Consider the following 21,706-nt stretch of genomic DNA (forward strand, 5'->3'; position numbering starts at 1 on the left):
GTTGTATACAACTTATTAAAAATAAAAACAACAAGACAGTCAATTAGCCAGGCATGATAAAAATAGGGGTCTTCCGCATCCTCAGCCTCCTAGGTCCATAAAAAAAATTATTTTTATAAAGGATAAAAACCAGAAGAAAAAAGAAAAAAAAAAAAAATAGTACAAAAGTTAAAATCTAATATACTGGGAACTTCACCCCATTTTCTTTACTCTCACTGAGTTGGATATCAAACAACTAAAAAACGACCCAATTCTCCTAGGGGTACTACTCATATTCTTTTCATTTCATCCCCCTAGAAATTTGGGATGTATCGTAAGGGTCATTAAGTAATAAAAAAGAAAAAGGAAATAAGAGGGAGGATTTAGCAGGACCTCTTTAAGTTAAAATTACGATAAGCTTGCTGGATGAACTTTGTGAGTCTGATATTCAAGTCAGTGTTTTCAGGGTTCAGAGCCACAATGATGGCTTGCCTGCAGGTTCGGGCGCCCAACCTATTCCATTCGGGTTTTAGTTTGCACCTGCGTTGGAGGTTAAAGGCTGGGCAAAGGCAAACCACGTGTAGCAATGTTTCGGCTGTTTTACCGCACCCTCTGCAGGTAAGATCTTCCACTGTCCGTCTCCAAGGAGGTAAATCTTGCAGAAAACGCCAATCACCCATTCTAATGGCTATAAGGGTTCGTTTTAGATACAGTGGATATGTGCAGGAAAAGTAAGCGGCGGGGAGTAGCCGACTGTAAGAATTTACAAGGGCCCAAGAATGGCTGCGTTTTGAGAAGAGTGCTTTGTCTGTGATGAGTGATCTCATTCTTACACATTTTTTGATGGCGATTTTAAACGCTGTCTGACTGGGGTTAAGAGCCCATAGGTCACCTGCTGACATTTGTTGAATGTAGTCCTTAAAAAGGCGACCAAACGTTCCACCTGGATTTTTCTGGGAGATTTCCAGCCAGACTAGAGATTCTAGTGAGCCTGGGTTAGCCTGCCTCAGCTTGTGACACAAGTTTAGATATGCACCAATATTCAAAACCTCATAGTTTGGTAGCCCCATCTCCAGTCTTATCTGTGCAGCAGATGCAGAGGTTGGCAACTGGAGGACCTTTTTATAGATTTTGGTGGTATGTTGATTTAGGGCCGTATTCAATTTACCCTTGAATGACTCTATCCCGTATGATAGGGTGGGGCCGATTTTCGCTCTCAGGACTTCCAGAAGGGGCGAAAGGGTTGGACCTGAGAGGTTTTTCGAAAGCTTGGTTAAAGATACTGCAAGGGTCGTGGCTTTAACTGCAATCTCGTGACGCTGTTTTAAAAGGTTGCCCCTTGAATCCAGGTGGACACCAAGATATTTATACGATTGACCAATCGCGAGGCTTATGTTGTTGAAAGTCCACCCACCGCAGACATGTCGTTTCTTCCCAAAGGGGACTACTTGGGTTTTCTTTAGATTGACTTCTAATTGATTCGCTATTGTGTAGCGAAGCAGTGTGTCAAGGAGCCTTTGCAGCCCAACCTTGGTGAGGCTGAAAAGAACTAGGTCATCGGCATATAACAGATTGCTGAGTGCCGTGCCGCCCACCTTTGGAGGATGACTATTAGTTTCATCCAGGGTCTGTGACAGATCTGCTATAAACAGATTAAAGAGAAGGGGGGCCAGCACGCATCCCTGTTTTACACCTCTCGTTGTCATAATTTTCCGGGAGAGATGCGTGCCGGACCCTAACTTCACTCGTACCCAGGTACGAGAGTGAAGTTGAATCATGGCCTCCAGTAGTTTGTCAGGGATTCCCCACTTCCTTAGCTTTTCCCATAGGGCCGCCCTAGGAATATTGTGATATTTATCGCTAAATAAGCTTAGCGACATTTTTTCTATCGCCGTGCATCGCCGGATTGATAACGTGCTATTAGCAACGTTTATCTCACATGCGATAAAATTTCCGGCGATAGCGGCAAAATGCGTGAATATCGCTGGTAATCCAGTGATATTCAGGCATTATCGCCAATGGGGACTTAGCCAGAATATCCACCTCCCAATGGATGTAATGGATATAATGGCTAAGAACTGGTCTGAGCAGGCGTTCGTTTTTAGCGATATTCGGGCTTAGCGCAAAATTTTTAATCGCTACGCCTGCGTTGATAATAGGCAATAGCGATATTAGTGACTGCTTTCAGTCGCTAATAGGTTGGGTACGCCCACTTTGCATGTCATTAGCGATAAATATCGCTGACATGCAAAGCGGGCCCAAAACCACTCGCTATCGCCTATAAACTGTCGCTAACTGCCGTTAGCGACAGCTTGCTAATAGGGCAATGAAATTATCGCCGCTTTGCGGGCGAAAATGGCCGCTAAAGCGGCGATAATTTCATATCGCCTGCCTTGATAATATGCCCCTGAGTTCTAATATATAGCAGGAGTTGCTTAGCTAGAGATGCAAGCACTTTAAACTGCAGGTGAATTCTGTGCACGGCATGCCTGACTGTCAGCTTCTTAGTACACTACTACAGAGATAGAAGGAAGCCCTTGCTTCATTTTCTGTCCTGGCATTAGCCAAGAACGTTTGATTCAAGTGAAATTATATGTAATGTATTCTTACTTATAGGGGCTTTTAGTCAGTGCTTTTCATCCATCGTCTGTCAATCACATTTTCTTCCACCCAGTACAACATATAAAATGGGGGAAAGGGTCAGCCCACTTTAGCTATTGGCTAACTGCATTGTGAGTGACGTCATTCTGCGCTTTCACAAGCTTGCGTGAGAAGCATATCCACTCACAAAGAAGATTCCTCCAGTGCCAGGAACTACTATGGCAACATGTTCTTTCTGAAACAAATGTTTTCCTTTTTCAATACTTTTTGTAATATTGGCGAGGGCCTGGCACCTCTCATCACAATGCTTTAAAAAAAAATGCCATAACAAAAAATGACAAGGAGAAAAGGCTGGCAGCAAACGCCAATGGCTTTTCCAATGTTTTTTCCTTTTAGATACTTGTATTTTTACTCCACTGGGAGATAACTTGTGGTGCTCGTTTCAGCTTCCTTCTCCTACTATGCTCATATGCAGATTAAGGGCCTGATTACGATTTTGGCGGATAAGGTTACTCCTTCACAATCTTCAGTTATATCCCGTCTGCCTTATTACAATTCCATTATATCCAATGGAGCTTGTAATACAGTGAACAGGATATCCGTCATGTTTGGGATGGAGTAGCCCATCCGCCAAGATTATAATCAGTACCTAAATCTTTTATGCTGCAGCAACATTTTACAGGTTGCCTCTTTTTCCAGTTAAGATGAACAAGCTAACTTTAAAACAATACTGTTAAAATTTAGGGGAACAAGAAGCCAGGTCAATTACACTTATTTTATGTTTTTTGGTCCAAGTGCACCAGAGCATTTTACATTAGCGCCCAATGACATTACACATTTTTTTTATGCACAGTGAGATTTACCGATTTGCCCGGAATCACAGAAAGTTGAGTGAAAGTTGGAACTCGACCCTGGTTCCCCAGTTCCAAAGTCAGCAGCTCTAGCAGTTAGGCAACATCACCTCTCACGCTAACTTATCATAATGTAGTGGTCATCAGCAGAGAATTACCATGATGCAGGTGTCACGAGGACGTACAAGACACTAAGGGGCACATTTACACTGGGGTTGCGCCATGGGAACGTCACCTTTTCCGGCATTCCAGTGCCGCAATGCCCTGCTCCGTATTTGCAAAGTGGTGTTATGCCACTTTGCGCGGCTTAACACTGCTTTGTAAATGTTGTCCCCTTTCACGCAGGTATTTACGTGAAAGGGGCATGCAATGGGTGTTGCTGCGGACGTTCCACCGACAACACTCATTGCTTTTTGACACTGCCCCAAATTTACAAGGATCTGTAAATCTCAGGCAACGCCACTGAATAGCAGGCATTAGATTGGCGCAACGAGGTGAAATACTTTTATTTCTCCTTGTTTTTGCTCTTTCTATGTGTTCTGCTTTCTGCAGCACACATAGAAAGAGCAAATCGCCTTTAAAGATTGTTTATGTGCAGGAAGATGTCCCTTCCGGCACATAAACAATAATTCCCTGCAACACAGACACCCGGCACATAAACAATAATTCCCTGCAATACAGACACCGTTGCACCATGGTGCAAGGGTGCCTGCATTGCAGGGAATCTTCTATCAACTATGGTGCAAGGGTGTCTGTGTTGGCGCTAGGCTGTTTTTTTTAGCGCAAGGGAATCTGAACTGGTTCTAAGAGCACAAGCCAAGCCATGAAAAGATGGAAATCTGGCAATAAATGGCATGAAAAAATATGATTAGGACTTTAAAAAAAAAAATTTAAAAAAAAATATTTATATATATATATATATATTTTTTTTTTTGTATTATTAATTTTTTTTTTACTTGTCAGCAGTTACCAGTGTCTCAATTAAGTACATTCATTATAGCACTGAATTGAGGGACATTTTTTAAAACAAATATTTTTTTAAACATGAAATATTCAAGAATACCTCCCAAGCCCTGATGACGTTACCACAGGATACACAAAACCTGTCAGTTTTCCATGTTCTCTATTTATATAGCCAAATTGCTATTAAAGGTGCATCAAGATTATTTTATAGTAACCATACATAAGTAAGGTTTTTGTAAAGTTCAGGTCCTGTAGTGGCTTACTTCAATGTGCTCTGAATGATAGTGAAGTAAAGCGATGGCTGTGGATCACACCGTTTGGTCAAGCGGGGAAGTTGGGATTTGAGGTAATATGCTTCTCTCTTAAAATCCATTCTTTTTCTCCAATCTGGAGAGTCAACAGTATCATTAACATAAAATAGCATCCCCTGGCTTTGCTTAGCTCCACTGACTTGCCTGGTTTGGCCAACAGAATGATTTTAGGAGACGCTCAAAACCTGGATGACTGCAAATGAATAATTGATAAAACAAAGAGTCGATATAGAGGTCTCTCCTCAGGTTCCAGTGCATCAAGGAGACTAAGGTGACATGCAGTATTGCTTCAGACAATACTGTTATTTAATTCTCAGTTTTCACCTCAAACTCTGATGGGGATAATGTCCCCTGCATCCCACTCACTCCATAATTTGGGTGGATAATCAAGATAAAACTAACAGATAAGCAACAAAGAACACCCATAAAGCCAACAGTCTGAATTAGAGCAGTACGGTCAGGCAGACTGTGTATGGATAGTTTGGTTGAGTCAAAACTGGAATGAGTAGAAGAAATCATAGCTTTATCCAGTATGTCTAATAGGAGGATTTTGAGATCATGATTAAATAGGGCAAGGCTTGTTGCTGTGCGAAGAGCTGGTGGGGGAAATACCAGATCCTTGTTGCACTGCCAGAGAATGCTTGCTTCATAAACCATTAATGCCTGAATGTAAAAACCTGAATCGGGTCGGGGACAATCGATATTTGCCCGGCGGTATTGCCTCTGTGACCCTCTAGTTATTTAATCAATGAAGAGGCAGGCGCTGGAGACTGGAAAGCAGGAAACAAGGTTTTTTATTCTCTCCGGAGGAGAACACAACGAAACGGACAGAAGGTATCGTTCTGAGGTGCTCTAGATACATTTCTGAGGCCTGGCCTCTTATACCCTGGTTTATGACTTTATTGTAAATTACACATTCATGTTAAAGCTTTGATGTATGGAAAAGACATTCCCGGAAATCCCCTTTGGGCCCGTTCCCACACACATTTACAGTTGAAGTCCCCACCCTAGTCACAACAGGTGATGAGTATCACGCAGCTGGATATTCCGCCGATTCACGGAATGTGGGGGGTTTTGATCGGATCTCATGGGGTGGGGGCTTTGATCAACCCGGGGATCCTTTGATGGGGGAAGCTTTCTATTGTACGGGGAGGGGCAAGGAATGGTATCGGCAGAGCTGGGTGTCGGCCTGGGAACGGGGAAGACAAAACGGGCACACGGGGAAAAAAGGGGGTTTGCATCTAAGGGCCGGAGATCATGAAAGGGAAGCAGGGTGGTGTCGCGCTGGGAACAGGATGAGGGCCTGGGGCAGAGCAGCGCCGAAGAGGGGTTTATGACTCAAGGCAGGTGCAAGCAGGGGGGTGGTCAGCGTGCAGGCTTAGTGAAGGCGAAGGGCTATGTCAGGGGCCAGCAGCATGCAAAAGGGTTCGCTCTGATCGGGGCATCTTAAAAAAATGGCGGGCGCGCACGACAAAAGTGTGGCATCAGGGGAAGAGGCAAGATGGCGCAGATAATGTTCACCAAAACGTACTAATTTTCAACAGTCCTCCCTTTAACATATTCAAGACATCTTGCTGGTTCATTTTCTACTCGGTTCTATTGTGGTGGGCATGAGAAAGGAAACGGTAGGAACCCTAGAGGAAAAGAGTTGTAAACAATACATTTTAACATTTCTAGTTTTTAGGAGGTGGGCCTATTTGATAAACTTTGATCAATTTGTTTAGCAGGAAAGTCATAGGAATGTAATACAAAAACGATTCTGTAGCGAGAGCAGCAAGCATATTTCATACTGGCAGGTTATTACATATATATCAGGTTCGGATTGGAGCATGATCAATACAATGGCGGCTGGGAGAGAAATGAGGTCTAGCAGAAACGGCGATTGGGGATGTCAAATGTTCGAAGTTTAACGAGTTCTCATCATTCTTTGTTGCCTTTCGTTGGCGCTGTTGAGCACCGGCGGTGGAGCTACAAGTCCAGCTCTGTTCTAAGTTCTGCGTTGCAGGGCACGACCCTTTCCTCGCGTTTCTGGTCGGAAAGGTCCTTTTCGCCCTGTGTCCTTTGAGGTGTTTGTCAGAAAGTTCAGATGGAAGAAGAGCGTACAAAACAGTCCATAGGGTAGGTCAGAGGAAAAGGGGGATGGAGCAAGGCCAAATTAGGAACAAACTAGGGGAACGAGAGACTTCAAATAGGCGGGCGTGTGACCGAATTCAGAGAGCGGGGACTTGTCGACAGACACTGGACATCGAGCAGGGGCATCAGGTCGACCCTTTCTTCTCATGTTGTCGAAAACAGTGCCTCGTCCTGCAGCTCTTTTCTGTCGTGGTCTCGCCTTGGCTAATGTCGCAGGTGTTCCTTAGTCTGTAGTCAGGCCTCGTGCTCCCACATCCGGTCCTTCTCTCCTCCAACAGCAGTACCCTTAAACAAGTTTGAAAAGACAGTCTTTAGAGAATTTGCAGACGAAGATAATCAAAAAGTCTATTTCTCTCCCAGCTCCAGGCAAAGAATGAAAAATGCCCGTTATATTAGTGTTCACAACTGGCATATGAATGACCGGTGACGGGCCTGTTGGATTTACTATGACTTTCCTTTACAATTATTTATTACAGTCACGACAGTTCATCTGATAGTGACCCACCTTCGTGAGACGAACCTGGCAAAGATATGCCGTTCTCTAGAGTTTTACATTTACAAAGGGTACTGTGAGTCGTCAACCTAGTACTACACAGGTATTTTGCTGAGAGACGAACATGGCTAAACATTTCCTTTCCATCGATGCATCCTGCCTTTCAACTACTACGGGGTTCATTTCGATGATTTCTTTACCTTGGACTAGTCTGTTAACCTTGTAAAACATCACTCTGGATCCTACGTAACCTTTTACAGAGGGACAGGGGTTTTATGGGGAACAACCAGGGACATAGGAAACTTGTGGTAAGGGCATAAATCGACCCATCTCTCACAACCGGAAATGAGGGGTAGTTTCATAATTCCAGTTTTTGGGCGGCTGATACAGGGGGGGTAACAGGGGTGATCATTTTTCTGGTTTGGGTATTGCGACAATTCGGGGAGGGAAGGGTCGCGTATTCTGAGGTCCTTGTTTTATACCATAGGAGCCGTCGACATGTAGTTCCCTTATTTCGGGCCAGATTAGGGAACCTCTGTCGTCTTACCTGTCCTTTCCCTTACGGCCCAACCTCGGTTCATTGACTTCTAGCGGAAAAGGAGAGGTAATGGCGCGGCCTCAGGGTGATTGTATTAAAGACACGTTTTTGTGCAAATACTGACGGTATTTGAAGCCAATTAGGTGGTGTGCTAGGGGTGGCAGTCTGCCAATTTCGGGGCTAATCACTCGGAAGAGTGGGAGTGCAAAAATAAAGGAGAGAGAGAGAGAGAGAGAGAGAGAGAGAGAGAGAGAGAGAGAGAGAGAGAGAGAGAGAGAGAGAGAGAGAGAGAGAGAGAGAGAGAGAGAGAGAGAGAGAGAGAGAGAGAGAGAGAGAGCAACGGCAGGCTAAATAGTACACGTGCAACAGAGAGGGTGGCAGTGTATTCAAGAAAGGCTATTTAGTGCATTACACAGTAAAGGGCATTCACGGGTCTGCGTTAGAATCTTGTAATCATGCAGTTTGAGCATTAGACAGGGTAGAGGGGACGTGCCTTGAGAAAAAGGAAAGAAGAAAGGAGGTACCATTTTGTCGCACTTTCTCGCATTCTCGGTCCTTCGACCAGTTAGGCCGACGCCTCAGTCACACACACACACATTCCCTCATAGTTTCGCATCATACGTGACATGGGTTCATTCGTCCGGTCTGGTTTAAGGGTGATCACTTTTTATCAGGTTGTGCTAATTTTTCGGATTTGTTCAATACGTGAGTAGTTTGCAGGCGTGCTTAGACACCACCTTGCGGCGCTAGTCCGCTTCGTGTATTAGACATGGCAAGGCTTCAGATCTTCGCCACACCTTGGCTGTAATCTCTGATGTAACCTGCAGAGGGAGGAAAAAGGGGGTGGGGGAGACAGCATTCGCGCATATTCAAACACATGGATTCATAAGACCTTTACTTACCTCTTACTCGTCTTTCCTCCTCGGGGCAGGGTCCCCGGGGATATGGTTTCTGGAGTCGGGGGGGTAGTGTGTCCATATAGGTCGTGTGCGGGGAAACGTAAAAAGGAAACCAGAGGTGCTTAGTGCGAGGTATCTAGTCAAAGGATGTATCTCACTATCGGGATCCTTAAACCTCTTTCAACGCTGTGGCGTTCTAAGGTTCTTCGGTTCTTGGGTCAGCTCCGTTCCCTGATACTTTGGAACGTTGTACTTTATCACATTTACATTATTTCATTTCACCCTCCTTTTACATTCCCTCATTTACACCGTTCGTTTTACCCATCCTTGGAAGTCAAGGTCTTCCTCTACGCGAGAGTTCATGAGTCAGTCGCGTACTTTGAAGGCGGAGTGTCGTGTCGTCGATCCGATCCGTCCTCCAGGGCTGGGCAACCATCTTCTTTTAACCTTAAAGAGAGAGCAGAGTAGGGTGCACAGAAAAGAACTTTCCCACCGATCCCACATTTTTTTTTTTAAAATAACGCATGCAATACCCGTCCATAGTTTCAAAAAACTTTATTTTGCAAAATCATTTCAGCATGAGGATTATGAGGGTGCGGTCGTATTTGGCCGGTCGTGGCAATGGCTAAAGTGCGTACAGTGGGGGGTGTCGTTTGCAGCAATAAAAACATCGGAAAGTTTTACTCATTCATTTGTAAGAGACTAAAACGTCTATTAATTGGCTGGGGGTTCGGGGGGCATTTATTTTCATAATTTAGAAGCATAATCATAATAGTGGTAATCAGATTTCCTATATGCATACCGTACGTGTGCGTCGTAAATGAGGTTTACATCAGTCATAAAAATATAATACACTGTACATTTGGAATCAACATTTGTAACGGGGATCCTTTCATACTGTTCGTCGAGTGAGTTCTCCTTGTCTTTTCTAGCCAAGTGTACAAAGGATCATATAAAATCTCAGAACATCAAGTTTATATTAGTGCGAAGGAACACCACGAGGTGTTCGTAAGTTCCGACTGATACCAGCGCCATTTTGGGCGGGGCCGGCTCAGTCCGGAAGCAGCATCAGGGGGAAATGTTTCCATTACTGGCAGTTTGGACCAGAGTCCTTTTCGGCAGTTCTAGAATTCATGCTAACAGAAGGAGTGGCAATGTCATGTTTGTTTCGTTGGCGATCAAGGCAGCCGTCCCTTACCGGAAGCCTGCAAAGGCCGAAGGTTCCGCCGGTGACCTTTGTAGGATCTTCAAGGCTGCGGAGATGCTGTCGGAGATGGGGGCTCGTGCTCCAGGGGGCAAATGTTCGAGTTATATTGCTGGTAAAAGTTACTCTAGTGGCCGGGGCCCGCCTTCCAGCGGACCCAGACGTCATTTTGAGGCCCTGCAGGGGCCACTCTCGTCGAGTTTGCAAGAGTGGGAGAGATCCTTCGGAGTGAACGGAAGAGGTCCCTGTTGTGTGAAAGCGGGACGTTCAGCTGGGGTGCAGCTGTGATGCCCCCCCACCTGGGGAGGGGGCGAGGGAGACTCGTTCGCATCGTCTCCTTCTCCCGGTGCACTCCATGCCGCTCCTTTTCATCGCCCCACATGAAGGTCTCTCCACCTCCGGCGTCTCCCAAGTCCTGTGTTCAATGCTGTGGGAGTATGGCCACCTGTGGCGCGCATTCGGCGCGGCACGAGTATCAGTGCAGTCATTGCAGGTTCGGTGTTCCGAAAATATGGCCACCATTGCACGTTCGGTGCTGCGCAAGTACTGGGGTGCCACCATGGTGTGTTCGGTGCTGTGGAAGTATTGGCACCATCGCCTGACTGGGGGTGTTCGGCGTCGGGCCGGGGGCTGGGAGACCTCCTATCGGTGGAGGTGGGAGAGGCTCGTCCGCGTCGCCTCTCCCTCCCAGCCCAACTTGGACAAATTGTTGTGGAGGTACGTGCAGGACATCCCGCCGTCCAGAGCTGCTGCGGCTGTTACGGAAGAGAAAAGGAAAAAAGGTGCCTCGTTCTCCTCTGGACATGTGGCGGGACTACTTAAGTCTATCCAGGCCCGTTGCGGCTGGCTGAGGAGACATGTGGCGGGACTACCTACAACTGCCCGGGCTGCTGGCTCCTGCCTCTCCTCCGGCTCCCCCATACGTTAGGATTTCCTGACCAAGAGTTGGCGGCCGGGCCCGCCTTATATGGGTTGCCGTTGGTTGGGCGTAGCCGTAACCCTGCCCTACTTTGGAAGGTTCCAGAATGGGGGGGGGGCGAATGTTCTGTTTGACTTTCGTTTTCTACAGTTTACCGTTATTATTCCTTGTTTGTTGTGTTAAATTAAAAGTTCAAGTTCATTAATGGTCTACGGATTTTGTTTTACCATTTCTTTCTTTTCAGGTTGTTTTTATGCTAAGTTTCTGCTAACAGAGGTTGAGTAACACGGAAACACGTGTAGAGGGATGACGCAGATTTGTACATTACATACACACAAACTCAGACGGGGGGACAGTACAAGTACGACATACAAAGACCCAAGACGAATATAAAACAGTTATTGGTCATAATTATCTCTTTCCGTCTGTGAATTTGAAACGAGGCTGGGTTCCCGTCTTGACGTTGCCCGACCTAGGAGAACTTGAGCATGCCGCTGAAATTGTCCTGGCGAAATCTGTGCCATCGGGCATAATCAAACGTGGTGGTTCTGTCTGGTCTGTCTATGTAAGTCGGGTTCTTCTTTGTCTCGCGCTTTTTCTTGTACTGCCGGTCTGTTGTTCCTGTCGGCCCTTTGCCTTTACTCACGCTCAGTAGAGTCGGGCATTGGGCTTTCCAGTGTCCGACATACCTACAAAAAGCGCATTGGGCTGGCCCTAAGTCTGGTCGTCTTTTGCATAGTGTCGGGGGATAAGTTGTGGGTAGCGATGTCCTGGGGTTGTCCTGTCGGTATATTTCTCTACTTGGTTTGTCCTCGTCTTTTCTCTGTCGTTGCATAGCCTCTCTGCGCCACATACCGAGACTGTCGAGCATAATTGGCGTTGTCTTATTATTTCGAAGGGCTATTTCTAACGTTTCTATTTTATCAAGGTCAAAGGATCCTGCCAGTGGCCACTGTTTGTCTTGACTATCTTCGGTATACCTGTGCCACAATTTATTATAGGCTATGGTGACTAATCCATAGTTTATGAACATGTCCTTATTAGGGGTGCCTTCTAGTGGAGCTATATGGTCCACCTCTAATACACGGTCCGGGCTAAACAGGCTATTAATCAGTGGGGAGAAGACAGACATGACGGCTCGTAACGAGGGACTAAAAAGTCAGCACTGCCTATCTTATCACTAGGTGCAAAGACCGGACAGAATATTTCTATTCAACGTTGTTTGCAGGCAGTGAATACCTCATGGATCAAAAATAATAAAAAAGACCAATAAATAACAATGGGGAGAATGAGTAGGTCCGCAAAGATCTGCGTTACCTACCCTTTTCACTATCTGCAAAAAGGGTGGTCTCTTCCCTGTTTGCAGACAGGGAATCTCCAGGAAACAATAGTTTTGCGAACAACAGTTCAGTTTCAAGTAATTATTGAGTGGGGGAGAAAAAATAAGCACGGCTGCTGCCCTACCTATCCTCCACTGCTTGCAAAGAGAGAGCCCGTTGTTTCTCCGTTTGTAGACAGTGAATCTCCAAATAAATAAAGAGCAATACTAGTATTTTTAAACAATCAAACAAACAAGCAATTATTTCGCAACTTGTCGTGATTACACGACCTTACCCGGACCATGTGGACAGTTTCTTGTCTTCCGAATCCAGCGCCCGATCGTCCTCTTTTTCTCGTATTTCTCACGGCACTCCTGATGGTCCCCAGTCAGGACCGTAGATCACTCGAGAGAGGTCTGTTCGGAACTAGTGAAGTTCGGATGATCGGCTGCCAGACGAGGGTCTATTGGGCAAGAGCTCTCCCGATCGTTGCAGTCGTTCACTCTGTCGTCGGGACCTCTCCCACTGGATCCACGAGTCGCTGATGGGCCCCACGCTTGGGACGCCAATTGTAAAAACCTGAATCGGGTCGGGGACAATCGATATTTGCCCGGCGGTATTGCCTCTGTGACCCTCTAGTTATTTAATCAATGAAGAGGCAGGCGCTGGAGACTGGAAAGCAGGAAACAAGGTTTTTTATTCTCTCCGGAGGAGAACACAACGAAACGGACAGAAGGTATCGTTCTGAGGTGCTCTAGATACATTTCTGAGGCCTGGCCTCTTATACCCTGGTTTATGACTTTATTGTAAATTACACATTCATGTTAAAGCTTTGATGTATGGAAAAGACATTCCCGGAAATCCCCTTTGGGCCCGTTCCCACACACATTTACAGTTGAAGTCCCCACCCTAGTCACAACAGGTGATGAGTATCACGCAGCTGGATATTCCGCCGATTCACGGAATGTGGGGGGTTTTGATCGGATCTCATGGGGTGGGGGCTTTGATCAACCCGGGGATCCTTTGATGGGGGAAGCTTTCTATTGTACGGGGAGGGGCAAGGAATGGTATCGGCAGAGCTGGGTGTCGGCCTGGGAACGGGGAAGACAAAACGGGCACACGGGGAAAAAAGGGGGTTTGCATCTAAGGGCCGGAGATCATGAAAGGGAAGCAGGGTGGTGTCGCGCTGGGAACAGGATGAGGGCCTGGGGCAGAGCAGCGCCGAAGAGGGGTTTATGACTCAAGGCAGGTGCAAGCAGGGGGGTGGTCAGCGTGCAGGCTTAGTGAAGGCGAAGGGCTATGTCAGGGGCCAGCAGCATGCAAAAGGGTTCGCTCTGATCGGGGCATCTTAAAAAAATGGCGGGCGCGCACGACAAAAGTGTGGCATCAGGGGAAGAGGCAAGATGGCGCAGATAATGTTCACCAAAACGTACTAATTTTCAACATGAATGTTGGAGGTTCCAGCAGGAATGCTTGCCCTCCAAGTAGGAGGGGGTGGCGTTGTGGGTGATGCATGCAACCTTAAATTGGACTCTTGCTTCAATGGGAGCCATTGCGGAGAGAGAAGAATAGGAGAAATGTGAACACATCTTTTGTGACCTGTCACAAATCAGGCAGCTGCTTGAAGTACTGATTTCAGGGGTGACACTGACAGATGCAAAGAGCAGCGCCAATGCAGTGAGTAAACTGCTCTCACAAGCAGTGTCAATAAATGTTTGTTCAATGAATGTGCATTAACAGAGCGCCCATTGATTGCTCCCATGTAAAGGGCATGAGCTAATATCCTTCTAGCAAATGAACAGTGTGTAAACCAATGTCTGTGTACAATTTAGCTAAATTATCTTTATCTCCTATGAAGCTCTTTTGTTCCTCTCTCTAAGACAGGGATCAATTTTTTCTAGTTTCAGTTACAACCTGTGTTACAAATGCATTTTCCATTTGCAATCAACTTCTTAGTGTTTACACAAAGACTGTAAATCACTTCATTTACGTCACGTTCTTTTACAGTGCATGTTTATGAAGGGTATTCCCTTCAGATACAGCTAGTAACTGTTACCTCGCTATTAGACCTGTGGTTGTTTGACACTAGCACCCAAATAAAAAGTAGTGTTTGCTATTTTTTTATGTATTACTTTTGCTGTCTTTTTTCTTTCAATGTTATATTTCCTTTATTAGACTTGATCTAAAACCCTGTTTTGCTTATGCAAGCTTGGTGTGCAAAACTTGCCTTCTGCAGAAGTGAACGTCCGATGTATAAAATATGCTAACATACGCCTACGTCTGTAACTAAAACAAAAAGATATGAGCGGAAGTTCGAATTATTCTCGAACACTGGTAATTATTCAGTGCTGCATTCCAGCTCTTCATGTGTTTTTTGCCCATTATTCTACTCTAGACAGAGGGCCTGATTTAGATCTTGGTGGACGGGTTACTCCCTCACAATAGTGACGAATAGCCGTCCTTCCAAAATATAAATCCCATAGGATATAATGGGATTTACATTAGGTGGACAAGATATCTGTCACCTTTGTGACAGAGTAAAGTGTCTACCAAGATCTAAATCAGGTCCAGAGTTTACCCATATGCAAATTAGCTTTGGTCCCTCTCCAAACGGAAAAGTATAGCCCAAACCACCAAACTGGATCCAATTTACATGGTAAGCAAGTAATCACAGACCTATTTAGGCCTATTTAGAGAGGTATAACCTGCTTCCTTTGGTACAGTGAACACTCAATCAATGTTAGAAATGGGGGACTCTAGTTGGCAGTGACTGGCCACAGTCCAAGTAGGGACCCTTCTTCCTAAGTCAGAGTAAGGGGGCTACACCCTTGGATAACCCCTTCTCAACCCTGTGGTAACGTAGCACGAGCAGCTAGACTTATCTCAGAGGCAGTGTGTAAAGCATTTATGATCATACACAGTAACACAGTGAAGGACACTACAAAGGGACACCACACAAGTAGTTATAAAAAATAAGTATCTTTATATATAGACTTAACATAAGACCAATAACGGTAAAAAGCCACAATACTGGGAAATGGGGGTACTCTTGAAAAGCTGGAAAAAGAGTTCAAGGGTTCAAATAAGGTTTCAGTTCAAAGCAGTGGTCTCTGCGACCCTCTTACTTACAAAGTACCTGGATTTCGTAGCAAAACCAACAAAATGTCGCAAAGGAGCTGTAGCGATGATTTTTCCCATGCTAGGCTGGCGATGCGTTGAATCCTTGCCGCAAGGAAGGGTGATGCGCTGATCCTGTTGCGTGTGCGATCTTGTTGTGTTGAAAGAAAATGGCGCTCCGTGAGGGAGCGACGATCCGGGTGCGATGCGAGGAAAATGGCGGACGCTCAGAGTCCGCGCTGCGATGATCTCAATGCAATGATCCGGGGTCAGCGAGCCTTCGAAAAGCCAGCAAATGTGCGATGCGATGATCTTTAGGGTTAGCAAGCACTTTGGGGCCCGCAAGCAAACGATACGATGATCTTTGGTTTGCGAGCGCTCTGCGGCAGCAGAGTGTGGATTTTTCTTACACTCTTCAGCTGCAGCGGCTCGCAAACGGCGTTAGCGTCGATTTTCAGCTCTCTTTTCTCTGTAGTAGAACTAGAGGCCCTGGAATTCACAGGGGCCTCACCGGCAGATAGAAGTCCTCGCTGGGAGGAATCAGGAGGCTGGTTGGGGAGTCAGATGGGCCTGTGACTCCAGCAGGAGGCTAGCTCTCTTCTAGCCTTTGGGTGATTGCTTAGCAAAGATAAAAGTCTCTCAAAAGTCCTTTTCCCTCTTCTTCCAAGTCCAAGGGGAATTACTGCAGGCCAATCCAAGAAACAGCACACAAGCACAAGGACAGTCCTCTCCTGCAGATTCCTTCAGTAACACGGACAGAGGTTCCTCTTGACATCAAGGAGCTTTACAAAAATCAGGGGTTTGGGCACAGATATTTATACCCCAAAAGTCTTTCTTCTCAGAAGTCTCTAGTCACTGAACCCAGCCAGAACCAGTTCTGCTCAGGCCTGGAGCACTTGGTTTACCAGGCTGCATCCTTCCTTTCAGAAAGAGGGGGTCTGCCATCAGACGCACAGTAGGAGGTGGAGCCAGCATTCACCTTGCCAGGCACAGCCCTATTTAGGAGAAGGAGCTACCCCTCCCCAGTACTCAATGCAGATCTCTCTATTCAAACCAGGTCTGACTCAGCCTGCCTTGCCCCTCTAAACCCAAACAGCCAATTCACATAACAGCAGAGCACACTGGAGGCTTAGGCAAGAAAATACCTACTTTCTAAAAGTGGTATTTTCAAACACAGAATAGTAAAACCAATTTCACTAAAAGATGCATTTCATTATTCTGAGCTCAGGCATATTAAATTCGAATTTCTACCATGTTCCCTGAGTCAAATAGGACTATAAGATGTAATAGCCAGTCTGCCCATTCAAGCCTATGGAGAACAGGTGGCCTTGCAGCAGTGAAAAACAAAATGGAGGGGGATTCACTATCAGGACATGCTACACATATCAAGCCATGTCCTACCTTAGGCACACAATGCACCTACCATAGGGGTGACTGACATGAGGCTAAGGGAAGGGTCAGAGGCTGGGAAGTGTGGGCACTTCACAGTCAAGATGGCAGTTCTGGACTGCGCGTAAACACTGCAGTGGCAGGTCTGAGGTACACTTTACAAGCTACTTCTGTGGGTGGCCCAAAACAGCGCTGCAGGCCCACCAGTAGAATTTGGGTTACCAGCCCTGGGCACACACAGGCCACACTACTAGGGACTAACAGGTAAACCAAATAAGCCAATCAGGGATATACCAATTCACAGTCATATTTACACAGGGAGCATTTGCGCTGTGGCACTGAATGGCAGTGGCACAGCGCCCAGAGCATCTAATACCAGCAAAAACAGAGGAGACAACAGCGAAAAATGGAAGGGAGACCCACGCCAATGGTGCCAGGCCTAACAATCTACATCTGGGTATTCCCTTTGCACTTAGAACATCTCACTGAGGAAAACAAAAATGTGATCTTTGGAATGCATGAATTAATCTCAGCCACTGGTAATAACTTGGGCTGCATTCCAGTCCATGTTTTTCATCCTTCTGCCATTCTATACAGAGACCAGACATATGCAATTATATGCCTTGGTCTTGCTTGAATAGGAACAGGTCAACCCAGGAGCAAGAAAAAGAGGCTACATCATTGTGTTGGGTGTCTGTATCCTGACAGCCAACAATCAAAAAATCAAAGGAAGGAGTGAAGAGGAAAAAGGTAGAATCGTCCTCCTCTTGATACTGTTATCCAACATAGGGATTCTACCATGTATTATGTGAATATATATGCACCCATGTGTGTGCTGCTATTATTATTTTTATTTGAAGTGTTTAGTCATACATGAAAAATGGTGCAAAAGGATCAAAGCTCCTTCTCTCAATTTGTCGAAATGGCTATGTTTCAAAAAATTGTAAAATACCCCTCACACACAGAAACCTGATTCAGTGTCATGCTTCATCATTAGTGTCTTCCCGCCCCTCTACGGGACGGGGCGTGCTACGACTTACGTGGACGCAGGAGCACTTTATTCAGTGATTGGTGAGTATGTGTAGTGTGTGGGATCGTGAAAAGAAAATGTGAGATGGTTAAAAATTCTCTGGCTAGTGGAACGAAAATACTTTATTGTCTTCCCTGGCTGAGAATAGTAAAAGTGGGAAGGTGTAGGTGGTGTACTATAATGAGTCACCTCCTACAAGGTCGACTTGTTTCAGAAGCCATCCCCTTGGCTTTCTTCCTCTGGACCAAAAAAACGATCCCTGTTACCCCTCAATGGGTGATAGAATAAATGAACATATGCCTTATAGTCACAAACACTGTCCTTTGTTGCCTGTTATAGGAGTAGAAAAATATACCACTTGTATATCTTAATAACCTAAAAAGAAAAATATTTTGGATAAATCATGGCTTTCATCATTTATCATTATCTATTCACATCACCATCACGTGGAACGTTTTAAGCTTTTTTGTGATATATTTCTCTTGTGCAACCCTGTTGTAGGTAATGGTACCATTTGGTAAGTATCCTCTACTCATATTTCATCTGAAAGAACACTCCTTGTGATTTATAGTGCCCAGTATCACATTTATTCAACATTCTTTCATACATATGTACCTCCTAGCAAGATACATCTTATGTTACAATACATACAGCGCCAAGAAGCTTTTGGGCGTATGTGCGCTTTATACATTTTAAATAACATAACATAACATAACATTCATACATAAAGGAAGTATTTGTACACTCCTATTGTGCCCCAAAAGGTTACAGATTGATGTTCACAGAATGAGCGCCTAAAGAGTACATTCTCATAAACTTCATTTGTCATCTTTTTCCAAGCTAGAAATGATTACAATTCTCATCTGAAAATTAGGTATAACAATTTAGTACAACTAATAAGTACAAACACTCGAGTAACTCTTCAGTTTCCATCACTATGCAATAAAAGAAGACAGGTTACACACTGGCGATTGATTCCGGGTCACCAAGGGCAGAGACAGCACAAGCTGCTAGATGGGTGTTTGAAGGCTAGAGGTATCGAGGAGCATTGTCCTTTTCGTTATGGAGTAAACCGCAAGTATTAAAACCCCTTTACTAAACTCTTTTTTCCTCACTCCAAAACAGTGAAGCCTCCCCCTAACTGCCGTGGTTCCCGAGGAGACAAGTCTTACATAATGTAGAGGTACATTCCATAAGGTCCAGTTACGCATAAGCGCATGTGAAGACCCTGCTCTGTACTTAGTTTTGCTTAGTTCTAGACTTCTGTTAGTAGTGCCTACTTTTCGAATAGAATCTCTTTCTGAATAAGCTTTCCAGAGTGCGCATTTAAAGATACTATAGCGGCAGTATGCACATGTTCGATTTTCAGAATACATGTAGAACGAGTGCTTGGTACCGTCTAATAACGAATGCATGTACTTTGAAATAATAGCAAGAGTCTATACTCGAACAGGTATTACATCGTTATACCAATGTCACAATATTCCGCATAGAATTTTGAGAATGAGGTAGTTGACGCTTAATATGAATGTGACTCTGAGTCTAGTATTGCACAACTCGCTTTTAATTATATTTTTTTTAATAATATGCTTCATAATTCACAACTGTGTCTCTATGTAATTGTACATTGCTGAAGTGTCTTTTCCCACTTATTCGCTACAAATGTGGTTGCACTATCTCCCTTTTCTCTTACTACAGGTACAATGTGACCTACTACCACAAAACGAATCAGGTTACAAATTTACCTTTTCCTTTTTTTCACTTAATCACTTTATGGTCCTGAGGAAAGCCGACTGACCAACAGGCAGACAAGGCTGAAACATATCGACCACTTTTAACCTCACAAGATTAGTGCGCTAGAATTCCTAAATAATTCCATAGCGACACGCCTTAACCTTCTACCCGAATCCAGAAATATTAAAGTTGAACCTCTGGCTGTCCGGGTATTTTAGAACACTTTCATAGCACTATTTCACTTATTCACCATCACTACTGTTTTAACCAATGGTACAATCTCCTGGCGGAGGGTGCAAACAAAAACTGACCCAAGGATTACTCACGGACACGTGTTACAAGAAGCGGGGACACATCATATACCGCTACACGACTCTGAAAAAACATGTGTATGAGGGTCTTTTATTTGGGAGACACCTACCGATCCACCTGCAGACCTTGGTTATGCAGGACCAGTGATCCTTTTCACATTGATTTATAAGTATTGAAAGGAGATTGAAAGGATCTCTACTCTCTCTCCCTCCACCAATTGATGATACGATGTAAGTTTATAATCTGAGTTATTGGACATTTCCATTATCTGCACACCCCACGCATTTAGGGTGGGGTGTCTGTACCTCCCTTTCATAGGCCTAAGAGGGGTAAGAAAAACATCAAACATCAGACTCCTGTGTCTAGGTTGTGGTTCCACTACCTGCAGCAGGTTGCCTTGATCCTAAAACAATTAAAAACATCTTCGTATCCCTGACATTTCTGGAGCTATTGCCACTTGAATTAACAATCAAGCCTAATCTTAAACTGACCAGTTCTTTCTTCACAGTTGCATCATGTCTCCTTGTTGCATCTTCCCTAGAAAATCTTGTTGTGTAGATTTTAAGATATTGGCCTGTAAGGGTAAAGACACATGTGAGACCTCTGTAGTGGTTCTGCCCCAATATTTCTGTTGTGAACGTATCTAGGACGCTATTTAAATATTCCCGATTTATGCCCTTATGTGGTTATAACAAATCATATCCCTATAAAGGCATAAGAATCATATCCATATTTAGTCATAGCCAATGCAGTCCAAATACGGCAAGGCTACTCCCATAGACTCCTAGAAAGTACAACACGTTCTTAAACAAACCAAGCCTCCAGCAGCCCGGGAATTCCCCCTGCTTCTGTTTTGATTTGTCCAAGAACTCCTGGAGTCCTGAAAGAACTGCGAGTTCTTAGTGACGTCTTATGTCCAACCTTATGTCAAACTCGGCACCTTCCAGGTATAAATATACCAACAGCTGCCCTAGCAAACACACGGTGGTTTGGAGCAGATCAGCTATCTACTTGCCCTACGCCCTGCTGTGGCAAGTGCCGAAGGAAGCCGATCCTCCCATTGACGCACTGAGAGAGACGCTGTCTTTTCTCCTGCCGAGAAATCCAGCTCCAGTGTTTCCAGTCACCCTTACGGTTTGCTGGGAGATCGAGTCCTGAGAACGAGATACAAGACCTCCTTCATTCTATAACCAAGGTACGGAGCTGATTAGATCCTTAGAGAATTCTTGATTCAGATTCTTGGCAAAAACTATCTGAAACTGTAGCCCACTGACTCCTTCCCACGTACTAGGCTTAGGTTAGGTACACCGGGGTAGGCGTATCTTAGAAGCGCCAGTTGAGTACGTTTAGTCAATGATTTTATATATGTATATATTTTATTTATTTTAAACACGGTATGGCTTTTACAGTATTATTTTATAATACTCCTTTTACTGTGCGCACTTTACTTTATGACAAGTATTGCAACTCACTTCTCTTGCATGAGAAAGAAGACTATTCAATAAATAACCACTTTTATTGAAAACGCCCGTCTCTCTATTTCTCTGCGCTTCTGGTGAAACTAAGCATGCACGATTGACTGAGTGAAATAGTTTTAATTGTTTCCGCGACTCTGGAGATATACTCCTTATTCTGGAGGGAGCAAAATTGTCATGTGTATGCGGTTGTCAGAAACGAATCCCTTCTTGTCTATTCAGTAAGGTTAACACCTTCCTGTTTACTCGAGAAAGTTTAAAGTGAGCTCTGAGCTAGCTGACATTCATAATTAAGTCTAACATTCAATAGAGACCTAGTCGACCTCAGTCCTACGTCTAAACTATCGTTTATGTTATGTCAATGAGCAGAGCCTATTGGGAATATAGGAACTACACTACATGGCGCCCAACGTTTGGTAAGGCGATAATTTAACGCTAG

Source organism: Lissotriton helveticus, chromosome 6, assembly GCF_964261635.1.
Source record: "Lissotriton helveticus chromosome 6, aLisHel1.1, whole genome shotgun sequence".
Lineage (NCBI taxonomy): Eukaryota > Metazoa > Chordata > Amphibia > Caudata > Salamandridae > Lissotriton > Lissotriton helveticus.